Source organism: Schistocerca serialis, chromosome 1 (assembly GCF_023864345.2).
Source record: "Schistocerca serialis cubense isolate TAMUIC-IGC-003099 chromosome 1, iqSchSeri2.2, whole genome shotgun sequence".
Taxonomy (NCBI): Eukaryota; Metazoa; Arthropoda; class Insecta; order Orthoptera; family Acrididae; genus Schistocerca; species Schistocerca serialis.
The window spans coordinates 912,859,834-912,873,920 of NC_064638.1; the positions used below are offsets into that span (position 1 = coordinate 912,859,834).

At 44.5% G+C, this 14,087-nt stretch overlaps 1 protein-coding gene across 1 annotated transcript in view; it reads right to left on the reverse strand.

Annotated features, from left to right (window-relative positions):
• The window catches only part of LOC126412128 (uncharacterized), a 377,521-nt gene that overhangs the window by 61,166 nt on the left and 302,268 nt on the right, over positions 1–14,087 (reverse strand). The gene's annotated exons all lie outside the window — the stretch shown is intronic.

A 14,087-nucleotide genomic window follows, 5' to 3' on the forward strand; every position in this document is an offset into this window, starting at 1 on the left:
GTAGCGCCTAGAACCGCACGGCCACACCGGTCGGCTGCGGTTAGTCAATCCAGACTTGGTGTGTAGAACGACATGTGTGTACGTGTTGTGCAGCTGGAGATATATCGCCGGCCGCTGTGGCCGAGCGGTTCTAGGCGCTTCAGTCCAGAATTGCGCTGCTGCTACGGTTGCAGGTTCGAATCCTGCCTTGGGTATGGATGTGTGTGTTGTTCTTAGGTTAGTTAAGTTTTAGTAGTTCTAAGTATAAGGGACTGATGATCTCAGATGTTAAGTCCCATAGTGCTTAGAGGCATTTCAACCATTTGGAGATATACCCAAGAGTGTACCCAGCAAGAATCACGGGATGGCAAACGCTTTCTCCCTCCCCGTCTCAAAAAGATAGCCGTATTAATTCAGTAAGAGTTCGAAGAAAGCCAGAAAATTTAATGCATATTGACTAGTAGAAGTATACTCAAAGCAATTTATTGTGAAGTCTCGAAACTTGTTCACTCGTCTCCAGTGTTTAGACAATGGAGACTGAGATGCCAGACCACCAGCCCCAAAAGCGGCTGAGAAAACTTCCAGCAACGTTTTCTCTGTCTCCTCGTACAACCTAAATAAGCACTGTCACATGTGCTCCCTGCTGTAACATATGTGTTCAACAGCGATGAAGCCTCGCAACCTCCACAACGTCTGTGGAATTCTGGCACATTTCTGGAGCCACTGGGGCGTGCGTTGTCCTGTTGAAGGTACATGCCGTCTTCTAGGTTCTGTGGGCGCACATTATTTCCCTGTAGGTTTCTACACCGTTCGCATCTGAGAGACAATACCAGATGCATCACGAGCCTCATTTCAGCCCACGTAGAGACTCTCCACGCCAGGACAGGTGCACCACCTACCTGAAATGCGTTCTCTTGATAAGCAGAGTGCTTTGACTCATGACGATTCGACGTATTCCTACTCTGGCTTGCTATTGGCATGTAAAACCTTGTACCGTGACTCATCAGTGGAGGTGATATTTATCCAGTCTTGGAGCATTCAGTAGCCCGTGTTGCTGCATCTTTACGAACCCCTTTTATCTGCGACAGAATGTGTTTTCTCTTTCATATAGCGAGGAAATGGTTCTGAGGCGTATGGTTGGTCACTGGTTATAGTTTTCCGGCACTGAATCAAATGGTTCAAATGGCTGTGAGCACTATGGGACTTAATATCTGAGGTCATCAGTCCCCTAGAACTTAGAACTACTTAAACCTAACTAACCTAAGGACAGCACACACATCCATGCCCGAGACAGGATTCGAACCTGCGACCGTACCAGTAGCTGAAGCGCCCAGAACCGGTCTGCCACAGCGGCCGGCGCCACTGAATTGTGAAATGATTTACTGCAATGTAGGGTGAACATCATTTTTTTACACTGATAGTTGACAGTGACCTGTACTGTCAACACGTTGTTGTCCCCCGGATATGGCTTTGGCAAAGGTAATGTATGTAGAAAACAATTGTTCCAAAAATGTTCAAAATGTCTATATATACATGATCTAGTGGATATCGTTGAAGTTCCATGAGGCTGTCTGCGTATGATGCTGTTTAGTATGGAGGAGTGGTAACGTTAAAAAATTGTAGCGAAATGCAAAAAGACCTGCAATGGATTGGCAGACTGACAGTTGATCTTAATAATAAACAAATGTAACGTTATTGTAGATAAACAGGCTGCAAGACCCATTACCGTCTTGTTACACGATTGCTGAACAATCGGTAGAAGCATCACGCCTATTAAGTATCTGGCGTATGCGTTCGGAGTGGTTTAAAGTGGAACGACCACATGAAACCAGTCTTTAGAAGGCCAAACGCCAGACTGAGATCGTCAGGAAGTGTAGTCCACACACAAAGGATATAATTTACAAAATCTTTGCTCTACCGAGTCTTAAACATTGCTCATAAGTATGGAATCTGCATGAGAATGGAGGCAGTGAAAGGCCAAAGTAGAGTGCTCGTTTAGTCACAATTTAGTTCAGTAAGGACGGAATGAGTAAGGGGGCAACTTCAGTGACAGACGTTACAATAGAGGCATGAAGCTTTCAGGGTATGGTTTATTGTTAAACATCCGTGATCGAGCTTTCCTAGAAGAGCCCAACAATGTATTGGTTCCTCCTAGGTATATTTCGCGGAAGGGTCATGTACATAAAGTTTGAGAGAGTCTACGTCAAACGGAGTATTACTACCAATCATTCTTCCCGCTAGACATTCGCGGCTGGAACGAGAATGGGCGGAAGGTACATACAGAACCTTCCGTCAAACAGCTTTCTGAACGTAGAGGTGGACATTAAACAATCGAAAGTTCTACATTTTGTGGGACCACTCATTCGGTAAACGACTCGCATTGTTTCACACCGATAGCAATGTGTAATACTGCCAACCTGGACAAAAATAAAGTCTTCAAGATTTCATATCGCCCTTCCGTCGAGGATGAGCGCCACCGAAAGAGGGAAGGCGCTCCCTATCGCTGCACCGGTCGTATAACCCAGCCGTCTTTCCAACGCGGTGCGGGAGCGTGCCAGCCTCGTTTGCATAATCAACCTCAGCCAGCTCTGGACTCCTGCCATCCTAATGGACGGCTATTCCAGCCACGCAAGCTTCCGTGCTGATACACACCTGTTGGCCCTCATTGATTTCACTAACCGTTTCCCTTTTCAATCTTGCCTTTCTACAGCTCGCCTTGCGTGTTTGTAAATTGTAGACGAACATCACGCAGTTTTTGTGAAATAGTGCGATAAATCACGGGATGAGGTCGGGAAGGTTCACCGAACCGCGGTCCTGTACCATTAGGAGCGATTCGGTCGAGGTCAAACCGATAGTTCCTACATAAATACGGCCCTGTGATGCTGCGTCTGTCAAGGAGAAACGATTATAGTCTTCGCAAATTTGATATCGGTCATTTGAACCGTAGAAGGTTGGTTCGTAAATAACTGACAATGAGAAAATGCAGGTCAAGAGAACAGGTGTCTTTCGTCATTATCTTGAACGATTAATCAGCTCTAGATGTTGGTAAGCGTGTCCTGTTGCAATCAATTCTAGCGTTCTGCCAATATAACAAATTTCAATAAGAGGGCTCCTCAGTACAGTTATATTTACGGAGGCCAATCACGCATAGAATATCTGCGTATTTGTTTCTGTTTTTGTGCGCCCAATACCATACTGACTGCGGAGTGGGAGATACTTAACATCACCAATACCATCCCACTGTGCACCAACAGAACACACGGATAATATTTCTTGTGTAGTATTCTTAGGAAATCTTAATTGCCATTGCTTCTTTTCACTTGCTGTAGGCGGTGCAGATTTGTATTACGCAAAATATATGGCGTTTTGACAGAAACTGTTACCACTGTCACCTTCTCCTGGCTTTTGTTTCATCCTATTCGTGACTGAAGAACTTCTTTAGTACTTTTTATAGCAAATATCAAAAGGCAAAATCGGTAACGTCAAATATGACAAAATATGCAATATCCTCGGACATTAGTGACAAGCTGGGCCATCGACAGGTCCTTATTCTTCACCTCCTTTCCAAATACCAATACACACCCATGCAGATGCACCACGTAAATAAGAAAAATAACTTCTTGGTTAATAAACGAATTGATGCACTGGTCGAGACACCTGAGTCACATTCTGAAGGTGTGAGAACAAAATCACAGTCCGACTACGCTGCTTTAACCTTTTCACAACGGTCGCAGGTTCGAATCCTGCCTCGGGCATGGATGTGTGTGATGTCCTTAGGTTAGTTAGGTTTAAGTTGTTCTATGTTCTAGGGGACTGATGACCTCAGATGTTAAGTCCCATAGTGCTCAGAGCCATTTGAACCATTTTTTAAACCTTTTCATGGTTTCCGTAAGACACTTCAGACAAATACTTGCTTCGTTTCTTCTGAAACGTCCTGGTGTACATAGTACTGCCCACATCCTAGTCCAGTTCGACATAGTGCCTTAAGTATTCTGTTTTCAACGGAAGGTTAACTTCTGACCGACCTCACTTATTTTCACTTTTTAAACTCACACGGCAACGTCCACAAACCCCTCTTCCCTTCCCGCCCCCTCCTTTATAGCTCATGAGATGTATAATGAAATTATAACACATATTTCTAAGTGATACTAAAAACGCAGTTATCGATTACTTGACAGAAACATCTGAATGTTGCCGACAAGTTCTGTAAGTTAAGTTGACAAAGGTCATAAAAATCGCCAACTGCCGACGATATATCACGACAATATCGTCCGGCAACATTGCAGCCACATGAATTGCAGCCATATGTACTACAACATCGCTGGCCACTATTTCCCGGAAATTTTTGCCGCAATACATTTTCGCGCCAGAAATGTTTACAGTATTGCCATAAAATGGACGAACGCGGGCTAATGGAAGGAAGTGTGGCTCTAACGCCTTAACAGCACACAACGAATCGAAATGGATAGGGCAAGGAAAACCTGGCTCTGTGGATTCGTTCCTTTTTAAGTAAGCGGAATGGTTCAAAAAATTTAACCAGTGAACTGATGCTGAATACCCAAACTGCTCCAGAATATTACTAGAAATCGAAACACTATTTCAAACATCTCGTATTAGCAACTTGTCCGAAGACTACTAAAACTGATACAAATGTGAGTTAGTGTATACCCATTACAACCCCGCTGGTAATAACCTTTCGGTTTTTAGGTACTGGTGATTTCTATACAAGATTAATGTACCTGTTCAGAGTTCAGTATGTATCAAAAAGTCTCATGGTATCAGGAGTATGCAATGCTTTGGTACAAGGACTAAAAGATTTTATTACGGGAAGTTTGAAGTGCGGTAAAAAGACAAGTTTTATTTTATTATTTTTTTCCACCAGCACACACTACTGTAGACATGATCAGTTCTGGCTTCTTATTTCGTGTCGAGTTAGTATGAAATTCGTAACATCAAAAATCAAACTATGTGGATGAAGAGTTACCGCCTCCTAACTCTTCCTAAGCAACGTTTTTGCTTCCCATTTGGAGCAGGTTCGAAGATTTCGGAATTTTTTTTATGTTTTATCAAGCGCATTTCCGAGCTCATCACCAACATCTTGCAAACTATTTTTTCAGGTTGTGATATTTCTATGCTTAACTTTCGACGTCTCATAGCTCTGGTCGTAGATGAATCGCATTTATAAAATGCATAGTTCCTTCATTTGTCCACTTGTCCATTACTCTACACATCAAACAGCACATGTTGCTTTACAACGAGGCCAGAAACAGTCTGACAAGCTTGTGAGGGTGTTGTAAGGTATCTTGTGCTCAGAAATAATTGTTAACAAAAAATTCAATACGTTGCGCAGTTTCCGAGTTAGTTAGCTAATCAGGCCGCTGAAGCTGCTGCCCGTCAGAGGGCCATAAGCGTTCTTCGATTGGTTTCCTAAAACCGAAAGAGGGAGCGCTACAAAAATTGGACAGGGGATGGTAGAAAGGATCGAACCCGAGCCAAAGGCTGAGCAGTCCCGTGCGCTATCACGTACACTAAGAGAACAGATGACATTAATTGTATCTGGCGGGCCACTTGAATTTGCGCGCACAACTGCCTGATAGGCTAACTTCAATGCTAATTAACTCGGAAATGACGCAACATATCGAATTTCTTTCTTAGTGATCATTTATTAGCACAACCTACACTAAATCATCCTTACAAGCTTTTCAGACTGTTTCTGACCACCACGTATGCACGCTTGCAAATGTGGGAACAAAGGCAAAACGATATTGTTTTTGCTTAGCCACGTAACTTAAGAGCTTTCGGTGAGAGAAGTAGGAAACAAATGTGAGAGCGAGAGGCAAGCATTTACGTAAAAGGGCAGAGATAGGTATAGCCCTCCAGACAACAACAGCAAAATCTCGCAATACGTCGGCACCTACCTGAAACACCCTGCAACATCAGCGATATTGCCCAGCCGTGCCGCAAAATTGCCGTCTATTGCAGCTACATTGTAGCATTAATGTCGACAACGCCCTTGCCGCCAAATGCTGCCCTCAACTATGGACCATCTGAACGCACCTTTAGAAACAGCTACCGTTTCGTTTCCCCAGATCTGCACTAGAGGCGAAAAGCTCAATTCAATATGCGTAGTAGAGGTGGTTCGGATATCTTCCTAAAATTCACACTAGCTGACAAACCCGGCATTGCCCCGATATTCATCTTGTCAATTTTCTATTGGAAACGAAAAAAAAAAAAACTGTGTTCGTAGCGTGACATCAGAAAAATATTGTTTCCATGTACTCTTGAAAACACCTCTGAGGTTATGAAACAGTCGTACAAAGAAATACGCATAAGGTACAAGTCTATATGAGCAGTATTCCCGACAGCTTCTGTATGATGGGCGCAACTGCTTCATGTGTCTACAACACGGCTTTTTGTACGTCTCTATGGCAAGGCCTTTTCGTTACTCTATTAGTTATTAGTTTAGCCTGCAGACATTTCAACTTCGCAGTTGAAAGCTGTAAAAAGCGCTGCCAGCCGACAGGAATTTCCTTACGTTTACTCATCGGAAGGAGCATCTTAATAGTGAAGAATAAATGTATTAAAACTTCATACAGGATGTGGCATTTTTTTCAAACATCTCCGTTCTTATGATGTCATACCTCTTGAACTATGTGTTGTACAATGGTTTGTTTGTTGCTTCAAATGGTTCAAATGGCTCTGAACACTCTGTGGTCATCAGTCCCCTAGAACTTAGAACTACTTAAACCTAACTAACCTAAGGACATCACACACATCCATGCCCGAGGCAGGATTCGAACCTGCGACCGTAGCGGTCACGCGGTTCCAGACTGAAGCGCCTAGAGCCGCACGGCCACACCGGCCGGCGTTTGTTTGTGTAAGTTCATTCATCGGCATATATGTATACTCTCTGCACAATGTGGTGCGGATAGAATTAGTAGAAGAGAAGTAACAAATTTAAACGTCATTCACTATGCAGCAGTTTTTCGTGCATCTCAGTGTTTATGATGTCATACATCGTGATCTGCGTGTCATACAGTGATAAAATTTTGTAACTAAATTCAGCGCTATACGTGGGTACTGTCTGAAAAGTGTGTTGTGAAACGAGTGAGTGCGAAAGAAGTAATAAACTTAAACGTTATTCATGATGTGGCAGTTTTACATGCATTTCAGTGTTGATAACATCGTTTCTCTTTATCTATCTGCCATACAATGATATAATTTTGTAGCTACATTCAGCGGTATATGTGAACACTGTTTGAAAAATGTGCTGTGAAAAGAGTGAGTGCGAAAGAAGTAATAAATTTAAACGTTATTCATGATGTGGCAGTTTTTCAGCCATCTCAATGTTTGCGATGTCATATCTCCTGAACTACGTGTGATGACATGATAAAATTTTGCAGATGCACTTGGTGGCGTATGTGGATACTCTCTACCAAATTAATTGTGAATAGAGTTAGTAGCAAAGAAGTAATAAAAATTAAATAACAAGCACGATGCTGCAGTTTTTCACACATCTGGTCTTTTATGACGTCATATCCCCTGAACTACGTAAGGTAGGTAGTTCTTACTCCAACAGCGACTGCTGTCTGACAGTAAGGTGTATGTGTTCCGAGTTTGGTTGAAATCGGTCCAGTGGCTTGGGAGGAGATGGGGAACATACGAAGGGCTTGATTCAATAATGGTACATTTTTGTTCGTTCTGAGATACAGAGTCCTGAAGTTAAATGAGCGCTGAAAAATCTGCAGTTGAGATACCAGAAATATTCAAGCATATGGCTTCTTGCTAGAGATGAACCTTTCTTTCTGTTTGTTTGGATCATTCTACATCTACATCTACATTTATACTCCGCAAGCCACCCAACGGTGTGTGGCGGAGGGTACTTTACGTGCCACTGTCATTACCTCCCTTTCCTGTTCCAGTCGCGTATGGTTCGCGGGAAGAACGACTGCCGGAAAGCCTCCGTGCGCTCTCGAATCTCTCTAATTTTACATTCGTGATCTCCTCGGGGGGTATAAGTAGGGGGAAGCAATATATTCGATACCTCATCCAGGAATGCACCCTCTCGAAACCTGGACAGCAAGCTACACCGCGATGCAGAGCGCCTCTCTTGCAGAGTCTGCCACTTGAGTTTGCTAAACATCTCCGTAACGCTATCACGCTTACCAAATAACCCTGTGACGAAACGCGCCGCTCTTCTTTGGATCTTCTCTGTCTCCTCCGTCAACCCGATCTGGTACGGATCCCACACTGATAAGCAATACTCAAGTATAGGTCGAACGAGTATTTTGTAAGCCACCTCCTTTGTTGATGGGCTACATTTTCTAAGGACTCTCCCAATGAATCTCAACCTGGTACCCGCCTTACCAACAATTAATTTTATATGATCATTCCACTTCAAATCGTTCCGCACGCATACTCCCAGATATTTTACAGAAGTAACTGCTACCTTCCGCTATCATATAATGATACAATAAAGGATCTTTCTTTCTATGTATTCGCAATACACCACATCTGTCTATGTTAAGGTCAGTCGCCACTCCCTGCACCAAGTGCCTATCCGCTGCAGATCTTCCTGCATTTCGCTACAATTTTCTAATGCTGCAACTTCTCTGTATACTACAGCAACATCCGCGAAAAGCCGCATGGAACTTCCAACACTATCTACTAGGTCATTAATGTCAGAAGCATTATAGACAGAAAAGTGGAGGTAATGGACTTGTACCACTATTGAAATAAGCCCTTCATACATACAAGCAAATAAATAGATACATCCATTATCATAATAGGAGTATGTATGGGTTCCTCGCCTGTGTTCCGACTAACGGCGCGTATTTACGCCAGAAAGGAGCGTGAGCTGGCCGCAGCTATCGGTGACGCCGGTACTTTCGAGCGCGGCCCTTGTAGCCTATGGTGCGCTGGCGACGCGGCGCTGCGCTCCCCGTACGTAATTGACCGAACTACAGCGATGCCTGCCAGATTTACGAGCGAGTACGGCGGGCGCAAATGAAGTTCCCAGCGCTGGGCTGGGCGTACAACTGCGCGATTCTGCCGCGCGATAGTGTGGGACTTTCTGCGGGGACGTGTTCGCCGTTCATTTGCACGCGGCACTACAATGCAAGCGCTAGGCGCGCGGGGAGCGAGATATCTACGAACCCGTAATAATAGAGACAGCTCGAGGGAAGTCGTACCATCCAAAATTTATTTCCCTGTTTCTTTGTACTAGCCAATAAATTTGTAGGCCTCGAATGTTGCTTTCTTGCTAGCTTTGTTTATGGGCGGTCAGTGTCCGTTTCGTACATCTCTGTATCTCCGTATTCACTCGGCGTTCCACGCGCGCTGTAAATGACACAGCTCTATTGACGAAGCAACAGATTTATTCTGCGACGCGCACAAACACGCACAGATTTGTCATGTCGTTAGCCAGTGAATATGCTTCCGGTTTTGTCCCATAGAGAAATTCGTCCTGCCTGTGAACGGATTGTTTTAAATAGCAACGTCGGTTTAAAATTGCGTAGGCTTAAAAATTCTGGTCGGCCTTACTGTTAAATTGATGATTATGAAAATTAAACGTAAAATAGAGGTCATCAGCGATGACGCGCTGGCTCAGTTACAGTGAAAGAGGGCGAGGAAATCGGTCGCGCCACTATTTAAGTTATCGCAAGTAGTTTAGTGAAACAAAACGTATCAACATAACAATGGGAGATGAGACATCAGGGACTTGATGTCGGCACCTCCCAAATGTTGGTACATCCACCACGTCGTGTCGTTTTGGTTACGAAATACTGTGTTTCTTTTTCCTTTTTCCAAAGTGAAACAGGAAGAATCTTTTATGTGGCTGTAAAATTTGCGCTTTATGAAATTTTCCGGTCGAGTACAGCAGTATCAATCGAAATTGGACTTCCCGTTTTCGATGACAACGTTCTGACGTAGTATATTAGCGAATTACTTATATACACAAACTCTGAATTTGCTCCTTCGGGAAAGCGCTGCCATTGAAAAGAGGTGTCGTATTTGTCAAATGTAGGTCCAGGAATCGGAAGGTCATACGTTCTAATCCCTGTCTTGTCTTGTGGATTTAGGTTTTTCATTGTTTTCAGCGTAACAAAAATGTTCAAATGTGTGTGAAATCTTATGGGACTTAACTGCAAAGGTCATCAGTCCCTAAGCTTACACACTACTTAACCTAAATTATCCGAAGGACAAGCACACACACCCATGTCCGAGGGAGGACTCGAACCTCCGCCGGGATCAGCCGCACAGTCCATGACTGCAGCGCTTTAGACCGCTCGGCTAATCCCGCGCGGCAAGCGTCCTGGTCCGAGTTCCCTTCCGATTACAGATTTTAATATCTTTGGAAGTTTCATTTTCCGAGCCTTCATGCTTCAATGACCGTGTATCACACTACCGCGCAGGAATTTGTAAAAACGTACTTCAAGTTTCTCCAACTGCGTACACACGGTGCAAACCAACGTGACATAGAAGTTGATTGGCTGGAGTTTCAGGCGACCGTTAGCAGGAATAGAAGCAGTTTTATTTAATACCAAAACTACGAACACGATTTGTGTTTTTTAGACGAGCTAATTAGTATCTGAAGAGAAGATGAAATCCCATTATGAACCCCATTACAAAAAGAGGTGGCGTATTTGTCAAATGTAGGCCCAGGAATCGGAAGGTCATACGTTCTAATCCCTGTCTTGCCTTGTGGATTTAGGTTTTTCATTGTTCTCAGCGTATCAAAAATGTTCAGATGTGTGTGATATTTTATGGGACATAACTGGTAAGGTCAACAGTCCCTAAGCTTACACACTACTTAACCTAAATTATCCTAAGGACAAAGACACGCACCCATGCGCGAGGGAGGACTCGAACCTCCGCCGGGATCAGCGGCACAGTCCATGACCGCAGCGCCTTAGGCCGCTCGGCTAATCCCGCGCGGCTTCAGCGTCTCATCCTAAGAGAGAGCTGTAGTGGGTCCGACGAATTTTGACTTCATTTCTTTTCAAATGATGCATGGCGTTAGTGCACCAACAGGCCACTGAGGTGTTTAACGCATCCTATGTAGATCGTGTATTGCACGTCGGAAATGGATCTGGTTTTCTTTCTTTCTTTTTTTTTTTGGGGGGGGGGGGGGGTATGGAAGAGGTGTTTGCGTGCCATGAATCGGACAGACGTTTGTTTGAGGCCAGCTAAATGACCCGATCTTAACCCAGCTGAAAAAGACTGGGATTCCTAGGAAGGTAGCACTCATTTTCGCAGTTTGATAGATCTACGGAATGTAATCGTCAATGATTAACATGATGGTATATTTCAAGAAACTTGTCACCGTCTTGATCGCCAAACTGAGGCCATTGTCAGCGCTGGTGACGTTATCAATCGGTGATAGCGTGATGTCTCCTGGAGTTGACAAGTCTTTAACGGGTGTGCTTACACGACATGGGAACCCTACTAAATGTGCACCAGTGGACGTACAGCGCAGGGAACACGCCCAGATAGCCGAGGGTGTTCAAGCGTCGCCTCTGGGAATCGGGGAGTCGAGCGTGCCGGGGTCGAATCCAGCTCTTGGATTAACGACGTGGCTAGGCGCTCCAGTCTGGAACTGCGCGACCGCTACGTTGCAGGTTCGAATCCTGCCTCGGGCATGGATGTGTGTGGTGTACTTAGGTTAGTTAGGTTTAAGTTGTTCTAAGTTCTAGGGGACCGATAACCTCAGAAGTTGAGTCCCATAGTGCTCAGAGCCATTTGAACCATTTGATTAACGACGAGGGCTTGTGAGCCAGCCAGCCTGGATGTGGTATTTACGTGGGTTGCCGCATGCAACTAGATGAAAACAGGACTCTCTACGCAGACATTTAGGAAACGTTCTCACAATTGAGCACTTGGCGTAGACAGTTGAGGAACACAAATACCGTCTCGGAGAGAGCGGTGGCGTCAGGAAGGGCATCCGGTTACAAAAGTCACTAAAATTGCCAAAACCCATATAACAATGCCGATTCCGTAGAGACACGGGAACGGACAAGAAAGCAGAGGAAGAAGAGGAAGAGGCACAGCCCAGATAGCCAGTGCTTTCCTAGAAAGCTCGATGCAGCGGCCTGCAGCTCTCCTGGCGGAACTTCGCAACACGCCCGCCCTTCCATCGGTACCGTATACTGGTCTCTGACGTAACCGAAACACGCCTTTTTGTTTACGTTGCCGTGTTACGCGCCGCGCGCCGAACAGGAAGTGTCGTTAGGCGGTGCCATAGGCGCGGGCCCGCCCGCCAGTTTGCATACATTAGGCGGGCACCAGCGCTCCCCAGCGTCAAACGGTGCTCACACGCGCGCAATGGCACCTTTCTCAGCAGCACAACGCATTTATCTGCGCACCGCGGACAAGGTCCAGCCACACAGCAGAACGCAGCCAGCTTCCTGCTGGGGAAGTCCTCGGACTGCGTGCTAGCTTACTGGCGCACGTGGTGACACGCAGGGCCGTGTGTAATATCTATAGACTCCTGTGTTGCGGGCCACGTCACGGGAGATAAAGTGATAACCAACCCGCACCAATAACGTTTTAGAGCAAACTTGGAATTAAATCCTTTGACGCAGCATTTAAGGTTTACTATTTAATTCTCTAAAAAATTAATTTACAATTTAACATATAATGAATTAATGAGAAGTTATAACGTTAGTGTAAGTCCCACGCCGCATTTTTCTGCCTTTATTTGAAGGATAATTTTACGAACTCCTTTTGATACTGTTTTCACTAACAGATAGATTGACGCACGAGGAGGGTTCGTGTATCTAATCTATTTCTCCTACGCCATAAAATTCGTCCGGTCGTCGACACGCAGGCGGAAGAAAAAAAGTTAGTACACTTGCCATCCGGGGGATAGTAGACGTACTGATGATGGTTTCAACGTTGTCCGCCAACAGATAGCATAGAGGCACAGCTACCAGAAAGCTATCTATGCCTACACTTTAATAGGGAATTCTTATTGTAGGAGGATACAAGATGACTTGGACAGGATTTGTGATTGGTGTAAAGAATGGCAGCTAACTCTAAATATAGATAAATGTAAATTAATGCAGATGAATAGGAAAAAGAATCCTGTAATGTTTGAATACTCCATTAGTAGTGTAGCGCTTGACACAGTCACGTCGATTAAATATTTGGGCGTAACATTGCAGAGCGATATGATGTGGGACAAGCATGCAATGGCAGTTGTGGGGAAGGCGGATAGTCGTCTTCGGTTTGTTGGTAGAATTTTGGGAAGAAGTGGTTCATCTGTAAAGGAGACCGCTTATAAAACACTAATACGACCTATTCGTGAGTACTGCTCCAGCGTTTGGGATCCCTATCAGGTCGGATTGAGGGAGGACATAGAAGCAATTCAGAGGCGGGCTGCTAGATTTGTTACTGGTAGGTTTGATCATCACGCGAGTGTTACGGAAATGCTTCAGGAACTCGGGTGGTAGTCTCTAAAGGAAAGGAGGCGTTTTTTTGGTGAATCGCTACTGAGGAAATTTAAAGAACCAGCATTTGAAGCTGACTGTAGTACAATTTTACTGCCGCCAACTTATATTTCGCGGAAAGACCACAAAGATAAGATAAGAGAGATTAGGGCTCGTACAGAGGCATATAGGCAGTCATTTTTCCCTCGTTCTGTTAGGGAGTGGAACAGGGAGAGAAGATGATAGTTGTGGTACGAGGTACCCTCCGCCACGCACCGTATGGAGTACGTATGTAGATGTAGATGTAGATGTAGATGTACTGCCGGAAGGCTCAGTGTGGTACAGACATAAGAAGCAAGCAGGCAAAATTTTTGAAGGCGCTGAGAAAGGTAGAATGAGGCAGCTGGTATCCCGCTTTTCAGTCGGAGTCTTCTGATAAACAGGAGCATATTCGCCTTTTTTGAACTCCGATAAGAGCATTTTTGCGCTGGTTCCCTTCTTTTCCCTGCTACAGGAGGGCACTTCGATCATATGAAAAGAACTTTATCGGTCAGTAACTTTTTGATTGTTTACTTATGTGAAACTGAAGTAATGGAAAAAACTGATTTTATGTGCACAAAAATTGTGCAAATATTTCAGTACTATAACAGCATGGGGTTTCCAGGAACATTCTGACAA